The sequence below is a fragment of the Alnus glutinosa genome, chromosome 10 (genome assembly GCF_958979055.1).
Source record: "Alnus glutinosa chromosome 10, dhAlnGlut1.1, whole genome shotgun sequence".
NCBI lineage: Eukaryota > Viridiplantae > Streptophyta > Magnoliopsida > Fagales > Betulaceae > Alnus > Alnus glutinosa.
Window position 1 is genome coordinate 14,672,369 of NC_084895.1, and position 15,163 is coordinate 14,687,531.

Sequence of the window (15,163 nt, forward strand, 5' to 3'; positions counted from 1 at the left end):
GGAAGAAGTTTTGGGTAATTCTGGGATGGAGGATTTCGTAAAATCCTTTAGGGAGGGGTCTAAGGTGACCATCACTTGGAAAGGTGAAAACAGGTCTGGGCAGTTCTTGGAAGTAGCTGTTTACGGCGGAGGCCGGAAAGAGGGTATTCTCTTTCCTGAAGGTCGGGACAGGCGAGGGTGGAGCCGTGTTTCTGGGGAGCTGAGCAAAATTTTGGATTTTCTGGGAACCACGGTTGGGTCTTCGTCTTCTGGCAGTCTGCCTCCCTCTGGTGGTTCTCCGTCGGGAGTTAAGCTAGGGAAAGGTACAGGACGTCCGTCGTTTGCGGAAGTGGTGAGTTCTTCAGCAACCATCTCTGCCTTGGGTTGTCGAATTCTGGCTTAGGACTCAGGAACTAGGGTTGCGGCAAAGATTGTTGGTGCTTGGCCTTTGCCAGACTGGTGCGGGTTGGAGTGGACGCAGCCGCTGGGTATGGAGGTGGAGGCGGTCCGTCAGGTGATTGATTGCTCCGCTCTGGAGAAGCAAGCGGTTGGTCCCTCGGGTAGGGACCATTGTGTAGTTGATCAAATTAGGTCTCGAGGTAGTGTCTGTAGATCGGATGGCGTGTCCAGGGATTCAGCTGCTGAGGGAGACATTTCGATACAAGGGGATGGTGTGTTTGGAGTGTTCGAGAAGTTTTTTGAAATTCTGGGTCGCTTCTCCAAGGCGCTGGTTTGGGCTTGTGGTTTTTTGAAACAGTTAGGCCTTAAGTCTTTGTTTGGGTTTAAACGAAGGGTGGGCTTTGTAGTGGGCTGGGTGCTAAAGAGGGTTAAGTCTGTTTTTAAAGGGATTCGGGTTGGGGCTAAAGTGATTAAGCCTAATGCCAAGTTGGACGCGATTTCGGGTCATAAGCTGTCTTTGAATTCTGGTGCGTTTTCGGGGTGGCGATTTGGGCCGGGAAGTCTTCTACGTCCAACGGAGGTCCTTGGGAGCGCTTTTCGGCAGGAGGTGACGTCTGTGGCAGATTTTGGGGTGGATCTGTGTCTGTCACCTTTCGGGGGTGGATTTAGTGATCGGCAGCTCCTTCCTGTGGTCGAGTCCGTCAAGCAGGCTATTTTTCCCCCCATGCCGGTGCTGGTGTTGCTTCCTTTGGTGCTTCTGAGTGATTTTCCTTCTAGGGTGCGATCTTTTGTCGACTTATGTTCTTCCGGTTCAAGGCTCATCCTTCAGCAGGCAATTCCTTTTGCTGGCTCTATCTTGGTAAGGTCGGGTTTTGAGGACTTTCAGTTTGGTCAGCATGGTGCCTCGTCTGGCGGTGCTGAGCATGTAGAGTTTGGGCGTCCTTCGGTAGGCAGTGTTGCTTCTGGTACTCCTTCAGGTTCTCTCCTTCGGCAAGCAGTGATGCATTTGGATGCCCTTGCCTTGGTAAGGATTTTTGGTTGGGGTACTCAGTTTGAGAAGTTTGGAGGTCCTCTTGGGGTTTCGGCTACCTGTCCTCCTTTTCAGTGGGTTTTGTTTCCTCCGTGGCCAAGGCCGTTCTCCCCTGTGTATGGGTGTCCCCAATTTGTGTCGTCTGGAGTCTTTGAGGTTGGGGAATCTTCAAAGGGGGCCGGTCCGGAGGAAAGAGATGTGGTTTACCCCAGGGTTGTGCAAGATGCTAGATCTTGTTTTAGCACGATGGGAGTTTCTTTCTTGGGATCTGATGAGAAAGGTTTTTTGGACTTATTGTCTTGGACCGAGGATCAACTCTATGACTCTAACTCCCCTTCTCAGAAGGAAAAGAAGATAAAAAGGAAAAAGGGGAAAAGAGAGGTCAAGAATTTAGAATGCTCGATTAATTTCGATGCTAGGGGTGTGGGTTCCAGTAGGGTTAGAGGCAAGAAGTTGGGGGTTTGATGTAACTTTTCTACTGTCTTTTGGGTGTTCTTCTTCTTCTTCTATTTTTTGTTTTTCTTTTGTTTTGGTGTCCTTTTTGTATACTCCATGTATGCTTAGGGGCACCTTTACGCTTTTTTAATGCAATTTGTTTACCTATCAAAAAAAAAATTATTATTACTATATCTTATGGTTATTGTTAACCTTATAGCTTGTTATTTATCTAATTTAGGTAACAAATATATTTAACTTATGTACATGTATGTGTGTGTATATATATATACACGCACACATAACGCAACATCTTATTCACTTACTACATATCTTATGTTCTTTACTCCTTTGCTTTGATTCTCATTTCTCATTTAGTCCATCAATATAAAAATCTATATATCTTTCTATAACCCTTGTCTCACTCGATTCTACTAATACAATAAACCCCAACTTACCATCTATTCACATTTGGCCATCTATACAAACAACTCAACTTAATTCCCTTCACTTGAAATCAAACACCAAAGCGAACTATGATTCCTCACATTAGTCATCACAGTCGCCACCCTCTTTAAAATCAACATAAACCATACTTCAATCAACTTCCTACCAAATGGTCACCCAACTGTATAATTAGTTACCAAAATGGTGGGTATTACAACAACCAAGAAAATCAACATAACCATATGAAAATTGAAATAGACTTCTAAATAAAAGACAAGTGTGTGCGTAAAGTGTCAACAAAAATAAGTACAGCGGAAAGTAAAAGACACAAAGATTTTTGTTGACGAAGTGGAAACTCAATCAAGAGAAAAACCACTCCGGGGCAGCCAAACCTATGAATTCCACTATTCAGAAGACAAAGCTAGATACAAGACAGTAACACTCACATATACCCGATACAGTGGTCGTATCTTGATCTCTGACGTGTAACCCAACACGAACGCTTCCCAACCAGGTCTCCTACCTGAAGGGGTCTTCAATGGAATCCCTTACTTTAGAGCCGACCTCTAAGATAGACTTCAGATGTATCACAGCAACAGCACACTTGAAAGGGCTTCAGAGGAAATATCACGTCTCTGAGCAGTTGTGGAATTCAATACCGAATTCTTGCAGTTCTCAATGCCCAGGAGCCTCTATTTATAGGCTGGGGGCTCAAATGAGCATCAGGCAAAATACACCTGGGCGCCGTCTGGACGGTGGACATGGGCCGTCCGGACGAACAACTGTGCTACAAGATTTTCTGAAAATTTCGCGAGAAAATCTTTCCTGTTTAAGAGCCTTGTCCAGACGGGATGGCACATCGTGCGGACGGTCGCACGTCCGTTGCAAGTAATTTCCATATAAGGCTTGGCGCGTCCGGACCATGGGGGATGAACGTCCGGACGGCAATTCTTCAACACGCAATTTCCATATCTGTAATGCGCGTGTCCGGACCATGAGGGGCGGGCATTCGGACTGTTGAAGTCGAATCGGCAATTTTCATATTAGTTGCACGCGCGTCCAGACCAAGGCTGACTGACTTCCGGGCGGTGATATTTGAATTGCGATTCTTGCCTTAAGGAGACACGCTTCCGGACGGGATACCAAATCGTCTGGACGGTTAATTGATCTTCCCTTTCTTGGAACTTGGAAAGAAATCTGAAACTGATCTAGTACTGAGAGACGTCCGGACGTGCTGTTGAAACGTCCGGACGGATGCAAGCTGGGTAGAACCTTCTCGATACAGGGGCGGGGTCCGGACGGAACAAACACTTCGTTCGGACGAATGATGCTGATCTATCTGGAGTCCGGACGGGATGACACATCGTCCGGACGGCTGACAGGGAACTTGAATTCTTCTATCTTTTTCGCAATGTAGAGTCTTCTGAAAATGCTCTGATAAGTGGAATCCCTGTTTACAGCATCTTTTAGACATAAGTGATTTTGTCCAAACAGAATGAGGCCAAAATACTAACACCATACTTTTGCGAATTAGCAGTTAGTAATATTTCCAACCAATAGGGTCAAGAATCACCCACAAGCAAACCTTCAATATCCATGGCCATTCATGAAAATACAAGAAAAATCCCTCCTTTACATACAATCGGCCACAACAAGAGATTAACTAAACCCTTCAGAATTCAAACATCAAAACTACCAACAATCCATTTTAGCTTATTGAACACCAAACCAACACTACCAAAATTCCAACAGCAACATGTTAATCAACCAATCACAAATCCAACTCCCAATTTCGAATTCAACCAAAATACACCCTAATCAGCCCTTCTAGATCACTCGTTCAAAAACACTTCCTTTAACACTATCGTGATCCCAATTTGGCCATCCATAAAGACCAACCACCAAAAGCCTAAAGGATTTTCTAATCAAACACATGGAGTCAACACAACCATAATAGAAAACCCACCATTCCGTCGAACCCCCATAAAAACCTAACCAAAATTCCAACAACATCTCCCAAAATAATCTAAAATAAGAGAGAAACCTAGAATTCCAACCCAAACAAAGCTCTAAAAATATCATGTGATTTTTGGGCAATCTAGGCAATGGGTAATCCCAAAATACAAAGAAAGGGTTAGGGATTTTTACCTCATAAACACCCCATGGCCAAAGACACCCAACTTTTCTCTTCTTTGACTCATGACCGGAACTCTCTCACAGCTTCTCTGTGGTGTGTGATGGGAAGACGATATGAAATGGAGAGGGAAGTCAAGTGAGGTGCAACCGAGAGGGAAAAGTTAGAAAGAAGAAATAGAAGACAGAGAGAGGGGGAGAGAGGGAGTGCCACGTGTGTGTGTGTGGGAAAGAAGATAAGGCTATCATCTCCCTGCAAACCGGGTGCTGACACATGGTATGGGGGGATTTTCTTTGTTTTTAAAGCCCTCAACTTTTATAAATCACTGCAGGACCCTACTATATTAAAACCCTATCTTTTAATAATTAATATATAACCCAACATTTATTCAAATTACATTTTATTAATGCAATTAATTATTTATTCAACTATGACCTGTTATTATTATTTATTATTATTTTCTAAAGACCTATTAGTAGTATTTTATTATTTTAATTCTATTATTTTATCTTAAACTCATTTTTATTCCAATCATAGCAATTTCTCTACTTATAATTTATTATTAGTCTCATCCTATAAAATAAATATAATTTATTAACACTAAATTTCCCATTTATTTTTCTTGGTCCTTACACCAGTACTTGAGGTGAATCCAAGGTTTGTTAGACTGTATTGTTTCCTAGCAGCCATGAAGAAGGGCTTTCTAGAAGTTTGCAGGCATATGATAGGGGTGGATGGGTGCTTCCTTAAAAGGCCATTTAAGGGGCAACTCCTAACTGCAGTTAGATGAGATGACAATGATAACATGTATCCAATTGCATAGTGTGACCTTTTGCAGAAAAACATATGTGAATGTTTTAACTCATACATTATAAAGGCTCGTGATAAGTCTATCTTGACCATGCTGGAGATGATAAGGAAAAAGCTTATAAGGAGATATCAAGCTAAGAGGGAGGGCATTCAAAATTCAACTAGGAAGATAACTCATAAAATTGCAAAAAAGTTGGAGGCAATAGTGTTTGAATCAATGGATTGTGTTGCCCTATATGCTGGTGATGACAAGTTTCAAGTGACTGGTCTAGATGACAGACAATTCGTGGTGAACTTGAGGAGAAAAAATTGTGGTTGTAAGGTCTGGGAAATGACTGGAATCCCTTGTGTGCATACATGTACTCCTATACGACATAGTTGCAAGAATGCAGAGGATTATGTGGATGAGTACTATTCTGTGGAGATGTACAAGAAAGCAACGAGCCAATTATATAACCAATGCCCATTGAGAATCAATGGATAACAACCAATCATGACATGTTGGAACCCCCAGTAGCAAGAGCGGCCCCGGGTAGACCAAAGAAGTTAAGAAAAGGGAATTGATGAAAGTAGAGATCCGTAAATAAAAATAGAATAGGGAAATTTGGAGTAAGGATAAAATGCTCCAACTATAAAGGAAAAGGGCACAATAAAAGGGCATGTCCAATGAATAGGAGTCAAGTAAGTGTTGCATTGCCTACCCCACCTCCAGCAAGTCAGACACAAAGTATTGATTCCAGGACTCCTACACTGACCAAATCCAAACATAGGGCCACTCAAAAGGTACTATCTCATAATTTTTCTTTCTTTTTTTTCTTTTTTTTTTTTGATTTGTTTTCTTTGTATTATTCTTATGTGAGTGCTACTGTGTTTTGTTATTGGAATAAGGGTACAAAGACAAATCAGCCCATTGGATCAAGTGGACTCACACCATGTCCTATACTTGCTGCAAGGAGTCTCCCACCTCAGAGATGGGGCAGAGTGGCACAAGTGCCAAAGATAACCAAGCCAGTACTTGCATCAAGGAGACGACGATCACAAAGGGTCGCAGCTATTTTTTAGAGTGGTCAAACCAAACCCATTCCCCCTATACACATTGATCTAACTGAAAGGGATTCAACCAGATGTGGCCCTGCAACCAGAGGTGGTCCAAGTCTGAACAGAGATGTTGGAACTAGTGGGGCAGCATCTCATGCGACAGCCAAAATGAAGGGAAAACGTGTGGTTGCATCTGCTGAAAAGACAATTGAAATTGTTGAAGCAAAAATGAGGAAAATGAAGCCAGATTGGAAGCGTTAGTTTGATAGATAGTCCTTTGAATGTTTTTTGTTGTGTAGTTGATAGATAGTTAATATGCAGTTGATATGGTTGTATTAGGCACATGTGCAGAATCTGGTTGTGTTTTTGATAGACAATACTTTGAATGTTTTTTGTTGTGTAGTTGATAGACAGTTGGTCTGCATATATTCAATGCACATGTGCATAATTTGGTTGTTGATCCAATAGTTGATATGGATATTTGAATGTATGGTAGGTTTTGTTGTGTATTTTAATTCTTCCTTTGACAGAAAATGTATGTATGGCCGTAATGTATGTATTCTTCCTTTGGAATGTATGGTAGATTTTGCTACGTGTATGCATGGTTAATGTTGTGACAGACTAATATTCCAGGATCACCAAAGAAGCAGAATAGCAAAATAACAACATAAACTCAAGAGACACCAAGATTTAAGTGGTTCTGCTTAACAAGCCTATATCCACTGGTGGAGACAATCTAGGAGAAATCCACTATCAAAAGGATGGAGTACAAAGAGCAACCACTCAAACTCAAAAGCCCTAATACGCCCTTATCGCTCCTTCACACAACAAAAGAGAACTACATACAAAAGAGAAAACCCTTCTTAGTTCCTTTATCTCTTAACACACATGAGAAATACAAGTGAGACAAAAAGGAGACTTATCTCTCTCACAAAGTTGCTGCCGAAACACTACTGGCGTAGACTCCTCTTCTTCTTGTCTTCTAAAGCTCTTTTCCCGCATTACTAAGAAAAGGACCAAAGCTACTGTTTTTAACAAAAGGCTTATGCCTTTATTCTTCAAAAGCTTCCATGAGAAGCTTCTTTCCACCAAGCTTCTAAAAGAAGCTAGAAGCTAGCTTCTTGAAGAAGCTTTTCAACCCAAGACAAACGTGTGTGCAAAGGAAAAATAAGTCAACAACCATGGGGCCCACAGTAAAAGACTTGTGAAATACAAGTCACATGCACTACAAATCTCCACCTTGACTAGAATTTTATCAAGTCCTCCACACAAATCTCCTCATGAAGTCTCCTCCAACACCCGAAAGGGTAATTACAAGTTACAAACACCAATCAAGTCCAAACAATGCTTAAACTTGAGAACTGGGACTGCTTAGTCAACATGTTTGTTGGATTTTCTGTTGTACCGATTTTCTTCACTGTGATGTCACCTTGTGTCACAACCTCCCGAAGAAAATGATATCTGACATCAATGTGCTTGGTTCTCTCATGAATTTAATAAATTCCACTCTAATACTAGTTTGTTCGAGCTCCAAATCAAATACAGTGTTGTTTAAATTTTAATGTACTCGCAAGTGCACAAATCGTTTGCAATATGGAGTTTTGCAAGTGCGAGGTCGATCCCACAGGGAATTGCGTTGCAAAAATTAATTTATATTTAAACTAATCCTATTTTAACCTAGTTCCAAATTTAGAGATTTTTAACAAAATAAAAATATAAACTCAAGAAAACAAAAGATAAGGTTCTAAGGTTCAAGAATCCACAACCATCAAATTATAGCAACATATTCTCATGCTCATCTACACCGATTTGAAGTTCTCACCATACAAATCTTAGGTATGCTCTACTTTGCTTCAAAAATTAATTAAATCATTCAATGAATCTATTCTTTGCACAAATCACAAAAGATATCCGGTTTTAACCAAATCATCAAATGTATCCGTAGAACGAAACACGCTGAATACCCAACGTTTTGATAAATTAAACCCAAACAATCAATTAAATGAGACAACCTAAAATCATCACTTGTATCCGGAAATTACAAGAGATACCCAAAAATCATCTCAAAAATTAAATAGAAGTAGAATAATTAGAAATAAAAAAATAAACATAAAATCAAATCGCATAAACTAGCATGAAAACATTGTTGCTCTTCAATGGTGAGGTTTCATCCTCAACCTTAGTGAAAAGTTTACCTACACATGATTAAAAAAAAATAAAAAAAAAATAAAATAAAATAAAAAACTTAAAATCTAAAACCTTGAATTAAAAGCATTAAAATTAAACACTTATAATAAAATGCAAGAAAATGAAAACTTGGTGCAATGGTTCTTCAACGGTAGGGCTGTAACCCCCACACACCTTTTACAAAGGCAAAACAAACGTATATATAGTGCCAAGTCTTAGGAGTTTTATTTGGCACCTCCAAAAGAAAGCAAGTGACGGTGCTGCCCCTTTCCTTTTTGTCCAACTGTGTCCTTTTCTAGGAGATTTACGCAGCTCTAGGTCTCTCCTTAGAGAAAATCATGCTGACTATCATGGAAAATCGTGTCTTAGCATGGAAAGGAAGAGCCTTGCATTTAATTCGTGTCTCTTTGTTAAAGGAAATAAAATCCTTGTCTTTATGGTGCTCTTGGACAGAATTGGCTTTTAAGGAAATTCCAGTGCTACAGACTCAAAGAGGGTCACGTGCATGTCCGGTCCTTCTCAAAACTGGAGAGAGACGTATTCAATCCTAGCCCCCTGACATGTCTTCACGTAAAAGAGCTAGAAGGCGGTCTTCTTTTTCATTCATGCTTGCTGTCCGCCATTTTTGGGAAGAACCAGCGAGTTCTCGTGTTTCTTTTGGCCCCCCTTGCGCAGTGTCTCAGCTGTTTTGGTGTCGTGAATTATGGAAAGAGTCAAAAAAGAAACTCAAAAATCTGCTCTTCAAAAGGTGCCACATGACTTGTCTTAGTACTGCATCAAGTGCTCCACGGTGCATGCCTCAATTTCTTTTCTCATTGCAGGTCTTGCACATTCACGTGATGGAGAGAATTGTATGTTTGGTCAAAGATATTTGGTGCTGCCCATGCATTTATTGACTTGCTGCCAATATCTCTAAAGAAGCTCTCCACCTAGATTTTAATATCTCCAAAAAAAAAACCTTCACCTTTTGTCTTTTCTATATATATATATGCATTTTCTCTCCAAATTTGAAAGTGGGCCAAACTGAGACGATTTTTCCGCTTCTTTGCAATTTTACTTAAAAATCATTATTTTTTTCTCAATGACCTGCAAAACACTAATACACAAAAACTAACCAAAAAATCAGAAAATAACAAAGCTAAAGGTTTAACTAATGTAAATTAAAGAGTCCAAATATACACTTTTTGGCACTCATCAAATACCCCCAAACTTATATTTGCTAGTCCCTTGGCAAAACAAAATGAAAAACAAAATCAAAGCATGAAACATAAATCCTCTTTCGTGGGAGAGACAATTGCATTTAGCGTATGCAACAAGCCTTTTAAACCCTTAGGACCCCCTAGTGGACGAGTGAAATCTCGTGAGAGTTTGCCAGAGATGATACCCACAAACATTGAAACACTATGTTGTCAACAAGAAAGAGTTTTTACGCAAACCATGGTTCATACGTTAATAGCAAGCTTAAAAAGATAAACCCCATCATCAACATCAACAGGGGATCCAACATCAAATCACTCATAAATGGACAATTAAGACATCACAATTTCTCAAAAGTGTAGAGTAAAATTAACATGCAATCATGAGGTTTCATTTTAATCTCAAGATAAGTACCTCAAAAATCATTGGAATCCCTATCAAATGAAACAACCAATTCCAGTTTTGCAAATTACTTTATATATATATATATATATATATATATATTTGTTTTTTGTTTTTTTTTGTGTAGGCTGTGCAATGTTCGGCTCCTTTAAGCTTTCTAATTAACCCATGTAACAAGTGTTGGGCCAGTGGCTCCCAAACCAAATGGTCTTAGGGCACTAGATGTATAAACATCCCTAAGGACTTAATTACTCAAGTCAAAAAGGCTATGAAGCCAAACTAACCATACAATCAACCAAATTGAAATTCTCACATTTTGACGCAAACACTCAATGCTTAGTGAGGCAAGAGTCCCGGTTACTTAGTGAAAAACTCAAAATGATCTTATTCTTTTCTTTTTCTTTTTCTTTTTTTATTTTTATTTTTATATATATATATATATCTTACAAGCCAAGCCAAGGTTATTTATCAATAGGTCATCCAACAACTCTCAAAATACACAAGATTAAGCACAAATTCATACCCCACAGATTACATGCTAATGTGCTTGTGATAATTCAACTCAAACAAGTGAAGTCTCACTAGCCCAAAAATAAGTCAAAAGACTCAGATTCCTAATGACATGATGTGTTCAAAACTTTACACAAGCCAATGAAATGCAAATCATAGTTACGGTTTGACTCAAACTTGACAACAACAATTTTTTTTTTTCAACATTTTAAGAACAAAAAGACAACTAAAAATAACCAAACAAATAAACAGACAGAGTGTTTTTCCATACCCCCAAACTTGAATTACACTTTGTCCTCAATGTATAATGCAGAAATACATTACCAGAAGGGAAGGAGAATTCGAGGTGTGAAGAAGGCTAGGGAGTCCCCCAAACTTAAACACCAAACACCTGTCAACAAAACTAACAACAACATTTTCTCATAGAAGCAAACATCAAAGGTTAATTGCTGTCAGAAACAAAAATAAAATAACAAGAAATTAAATGAAAAATGAAAGAAATTAAATGTGCTAAAAGTAAAATGGAAAAGAAAATTTACAACGCCTTCCCTGATCGTGTGGATGTCCAACCAATCCCTTCCACCCTTTCTTATTTAACATTTGATATCCCCCTGGTAGAATGGGTCGCTTTCTTATGTAGCCAACTTGCTTGCTTCGAAGGATCTTCGTAGGATGATGGTTCCTAGATTTGTGACCTTGTGTGCATTGATCCTTGAGGCTTTTAGCAGTAGATGGCTTTTTGAGACATTGAAGAATTGAAGCTTGGGGCTCATGAAGTGTCTCAAGAGGGATTGTGATGAAGGAATGAGCTTCAATACTCGTTTCCTTGTCGTTGGATGAATTTGAATTTGACGGGAGCACTGTGTGCTCCAGGTGCTCAACAAATTCCAAGTGCTTTCCTTTCTCTTCCTCCTCAGCTGCTGAAGAAGATGTGGTGGGGAATGATATCTTAGTGGTTTCCCCATTCTCAGGTCATATCTCAGGACTGGAATCCAATAAGGCCTCATCTTGCTCAGGTACCAAGTCAAGGTTGAATTCGAATTAATCACAACTCTCTCCAAAAGGACCTTTCAGACTTGGCTTGTTAACAATTTCCTTAAAAACTCCTTCACTCCCAAGTGTGCTGGTGGTTTGGACATACTCATAATGAGGATTTTTGTAATCATCCTCATCAATCATGTAGTGCCTGCCAGCCATCAATTGACCCTGAAGCTCTTCTTCCTCTATTCTAATGACTTCAGCAACCAAATATTCTATCTGTCCTTCTATCCTAGCAATCGCCTGAGTATTTTTCACAGTAGCATTCTTCATGTCACTAATAGCTTGACCTGTGAGATGCATGAAGGCCTTGAGAGTATCTTCCAATGATGACTGTGGTGCCGATTGATTGAAGGATGAAGGATGAAGGATGAGGGATGAGAAGATTGGGTATCGAACTGCAGATATTCAGGATAGTGCAGTTCATTGTATTGGGGAGCATAATTTCCCATGGCTTGAGCTTGCCACGAGAAATTAGAATGGTTGCTCCAATCAGAGTTGTAAAAATTAGAATTTGAATCAAACCCCGGGCTGGAGAAATTAGTGTTCATTTGCTCACGAGAAAAATTGCATAATTTCCCCCATGATGGACAATTACTAGTACTATGATAAAGATCTGAGCAATATGAACATGGTTCATGTGGGTTGAAACTATAAGGGTAGTTGGTTGGAGTGGATGTCCTACCACTAGGTGAAGCAGGTTGTACAGAAAAATCATCAAAAGAAAAATCTATGCTTCAATTACACCCTATAACATGCAACAAAAAAAAAAAAAAAAAAAAAAAAAAGAACCAAGTTCTTTTTTTTTTTTTTTTTTTAAGAAAAGTAAAATAAACTAAAAGAACAAGAAACAAACAAAAACAATATATTAACAAAATGAACCAAAAAGAAATTGCAATTTTTTTTTTTAGAACACAAAACAGAAACAAAACAACAGATATATGAAACACAAATCTACCTTAATTAGTAGAAAAATAAAATCAATTCAAACAAAAAATCAATTTCCACAAACAAAACAATTTCCCGGCAACGGCACCAAAAACTTATTGTTTAAATTTTAATGTACTGGCAAGTGTACGAATCGTTTGCAATATAGCGTTTTGCAAGTGCGAGGTCGATGCCACAAGGAATTACGTTGCAAAAATTAATTTATATTTAAACTAATCCTATTTTAACCTAGTTCCAAATTTAGAGATTTTTAACAAAATAAAAACATAAACTCAAGAAAACAAAAGATAAGGTTCTAAGGTTCAAGAATCCACAACCACCAAATCATAGCAACGTATTCTTATGCTCATCTACACCGATTTGAAGTTCTCACCATACAAATCTTAGGTATGCTCTACTTTGCTTCAAAAATTAATTAAATCACTCAATGAATCCATTCTTTGCACAAATCACAAAAGATATCCGGTTTTAACCAAATCATCAAATGTATTTGTAGAACGAAACACGCTGAATACCCAACATTTTGATAAATTAAACCCAAGCAATCAATTAAATGAGACAACCTCAAATCATCACTTGTATCCGGAAATTACAAGAGATACCCAAAAATCATCTCAAAAATCGAATAGAAGTAGAATAATTAGAAATAAAAAAAAATAAACATAAAATCAAATCGCATAAACTAGCATGAAAACATTGTTGCTCTTCAATGGTGAGGTTTCATCATCAACCTGAATGAAAACTTTAGCTACACATGATTAAAAAATAATAATAATAATAATTAAAATCTAAAACCTTAAATTAAAAGCATTAAAATTAAACACTTACAAAAAAATGCAAGAAAATAGAAACTTAGTGCAATAGTTCTTCAACGGCAGGGCTGCACCCCCACACACCTTTTACAAAGGCAAAACAAACGTATATATAGTACCAAGTCTTAGGAGTTTTATTTGGCACCTCCAAAAGAAAGCAAGTGACGGTGCTGCCCCTTTAATTCCTTTTTGTCCAACTATGTCCTTTTCTTGGATATTTACGCTGCTTTAGGTCTCTCCTTGGAGAAAATCATGTTGACTATCATGGGAAATCGTGTCTTAGCAATTGGAAAGGAAGAGCCTTGCATTTAATTCGTGTCTCTTCGTTAAAGGAAATAAAATCCCTGTCTTTATGGTGCTGCTCTTGGACAGAATTGGCTTTTAAGGAAATTCTAGTGTTGCATACTTAAAGAGGATCACGTGCATGTCCGATCCTTCTCAAAACTGGAGAGAGACATATTCAATCCTGGCCGCCTGATATGTCTTCACGTAAAAGAGCTAGAAGCCGGTCTTCTTTTTCATTCATGCTTGCTGTCCGTTATTTTTGGGAAGAACCAGCTAGGTCTCGTGTTGGTCCCCCTCGCGCAATGTCTCATGCTGTTTTGGTGCCATGAATTATGGAAAGAGTCAAAAAAGAAACTCAAAAATCTGCTCTTCAAAAGGTGCCACATGACTTGCCTTAATATTGCATTAAGTGCCCCACGGCGCATGCCTCAATTTCTTTTCTCATTGCAAGTCTTGCACATTCACAGGATTGAGAGAATTGTATGTTTGGTCAAAGATATTTGGTGCTGCCCATGCATTTACTGACTTGCTACCAATATCTCTAAAGAAGCTCTCCACCTAGATTTTAATATCTCTAAAAAAAAACCTTCACCTTTTGTCCTTTCTATATATATGCATTTTCTCTTCAAATTTGAAAGTGGGCCAAATTGAGACAATTTTTCCGCGTCTTTGCAATTTTACTTAAAAGTCACTATTTTTTTTTTCTCAATGACCTGCAAAATACTAATACACAAAAACTAACCAAAAATATCAAAAAATAACAAAGCTAAAGGTTTAACTAATGTAAATTAAGGGGTCCAAATATACACTTTTTGGCACTCATCATAGAGCAACCCTTGCTAGACATCGAGCAGTTAGTTATACTCCACAGCAGAATGGGGTTACTGAGCGGATGAACAAGACTCTTTTGGAGAGGGCACGTTGCATGCTTTCAAATGCCGGGTTGTCTAGAGACTTGGGTTGTGGCGATCAATACCGCTTGCTATGTGGTCAACCGATTTAACATCAGCTAAGGAGATGGTATCTCTACCGTACAACATTGAATTAACAAAATTATCAAAAACATCCGATGGTGAACCCAACAAAATCAAGGCTTCATCCTCATCATCTACTTTAATTAATATCAATATTTTTCAGATCCAAAATAATTTGATTAAAGTTATCTAGATGATCACAAAGAGGCATACCTTCCTTTATCTTGAGGGTATATAACCGTTGCTTCAAATACAACCGGTTAGTGAGAGATTTCCTCATGTACAAGCTCTCTAGCTTTTTCCAAAGTCTAGCAACAGTTTCTTCATCAGCAACTTCTCTCAAAACTCTATCTGAAAGAGACAACAAAATTGCACTGCATGTGGGCTTTTTCTTCAAGTTCCTTCATTTCCTCCGTTGATGATGTTGATGGCACCTCGCCATCCAAAATCTTTGCCAAGCCTTGTTACCGTAACAAAGCCCGCATCTTGAGGCGCCAAAGACTGAAACTATTCTGACCATCAAATTTTTCTACATCAA